This window comes from Entamoeba histolytica, genomic scaffold (genome assembly GCF_000208925.1).
Source record: "Entamoeba histolytica HM-1:IMSS scf_1104750517713 genomic scaffold, whole genome shotgun sequence".
Taxonomy (NCBI): domain Eukaryota; phylum Evosea; order Mastigamoebida; family Endamoebidae; genus Entamoeba; species Entamoeba histolytica.
In genome coordinates, this window is record NW_001915399.1 from 1 (window position 1) to 2,510 (window position 2,510).

Here is a 2,510-nt window from a genome sequence, read left to right on the forward strand (position 1 = left end):
AAAAAAGAGTAAAATATTTTCAACAATAAAAACAATACCAATTAATTTACATCATTAAATTAGACACTATTTATTGAATATTTCTAATTTTTACAATAAAAATACACCATTTGTTTCATTCTTTATTTTCTTCTTTTATCATCTCTTTGTTTTATTACACTTTATCTTCTTTCTTCTTATACTTTTTTATCTTTATATTTTTTCTATTATTTTCATTTCTTCTATTATTGATTTTGTTCAATTTATGTTGATAAATGTATTTGTCAATGAATTGAAATATTTTTGATAAATTCATCTTGTACTTCAATGTGTGTTTTAAATAATTAACATTTTATCATCTGGTTTAACTGTACATTTGATTTGAACGAATGTTGCAAATGAATTTACACTACAAGTTTAAATGATGAAAAACAAGAAGATTTGATTACATTCAATGTTCATATTGTAAAGTCGAATAATAATAACATGATGAAACATAAAAGAAATGATGAGTAAAACAATGATATATGATATGAATGAAGAAAGACGACTCAAATGAAGTATAAAACAAGTAATGATAAATATACAAGATAAAAGAAGAAGAAACAATAAAACCTTAAAACAAAATAAAAGGGAGTGTGAAAATAAAATAGTGATGAATATGAAAAACACAAAAACAAACGAATGAAACAAACAAGGAAATAATTTAAAGAAAAAAGGAAGATGAAATAAATATAATTTGAATGATGTATAGTTTTATGAAGTTATTCAAACCAACAATATGAATAGAAACCGGAATAGAGTTAGAAGGAAAAGAATCGAAACTGAAAGAATGAAAGACAAATCAATAAAACTTGAAAATGTGTATTTGAGATAACCAATAACACCACAACAACAATGATGAATAAATCCAAGAAGAAAAAGAAAACACACATACAAAGATATTCAATCGAAAACAAGACAATAAAATTTAGAGAATAGATAAACATGATATGAAAATATAGAATGAATAAATGCAATGATGAGATGATATGAAAGAGATGAGATAAAGAAGAAATAATAAAAGTAAATAGATGACATGAATGAAGAACAAATGATAGGAAAAGAAGAAAGATCTAAACATGAAAGAATAAAGTGAAAAAGAAGATGAAAAGAATAAGAAGAGAAAAGAAGAAGAAATGATGAAGAGTTAATCAAGACAAAACAAATAGAAAATGATGAAATATGAGAAGAAGAAAGGAAAACATGAACGAAGTGATAATAAGAAAGATTGAGAAGAAGAAGAAGAAGAAAGACAAAGTAATAAACAAGAAACATGAAAAGAAAAACCAAAGAATAAAATTCAATAAAGTATGAATGACAAACAAAACAATACTAAATCTAAAAGAGTCAAAATAAATGAATAATAAAATGTTTTAAACAAAGAAAAGAAGAGAGACATTTACTTAATAATAAAAATAAAACATACAAAGTATGAACAAAGAAATATATTGAAAAGATAGATTAAATAGAAAAGAAGAAAGATAAACATTATAATGTCAAACAATACTATAATAAGATATGAAAGTAAATAGAAAATACATAATGAATAAAACAACATAAGAAAAGAACTATGATTAAATCAATGAATAATACGATGTTTAACAAGAATAAATGAAATAAAATTAAAGAAAGAAAAGAAAGAAGAAGAAAGAAGAAATAGATAAAGATTAATCACAAATGAAATGACTGATGAATGGTTCAAGTATAAATATAATTAAATAGAATAAGAAATGACAATAACGAGTAATTTCTAATAAAATGAGGAATAAGTAATGAGTCAATAAAGGATTAACATATTACAGACAAAAGTCCCAAATAATAAGAAAGGATGAAGAAGTGATAATATTTAAACATATACATTGATTGAATAGAAATAAAGAGAAGAGGAAATCTCTTTCAATACTACATAGTAATTTCAACAAATACTAATAGTTAAACACAAAAGAAAGCAAGATAATGAAATAAAAGAAAAAATACAAAAAGAATAAGAAGAGAAAATAATAGTACGAATGGAAGAAATGAAATAAAACAAGGAGTAAATGAGAAAGGTATTTCCCAGAAGTATATTGAAAACAACAGCATTTCAGAGGATGACTAAGAATAAAAGAAACAAAGAAAAACATAAATTTTTTTAAGAAAGAATCAAGTAAGAATTAAGATTATAAAGAAAATATTAATATCAAATGATGAAATTCAATAAAGAAAGAAAAGAAAGTCAAGAAGTAGTAAGAAAAAGATGATAAACAAAGAAAAGAAGAAGAAAAGAGTCTAGATTTGAATGAAACAACAACACATAAATTCTAGATATAACAGTTTATTCACACTTTTCAATGAGAGAGAAATGAATCAAAATAGACCAAACAACACAAGAAATAGTTCATGTTAATATTAATGAGAAATAATACAAAAAGAATAAATTCATGATACATCATGAAGAAATAGCATAGAAAAAATAAAATAAAAAAGAAAAGAATAATAAAAGAAAAGAA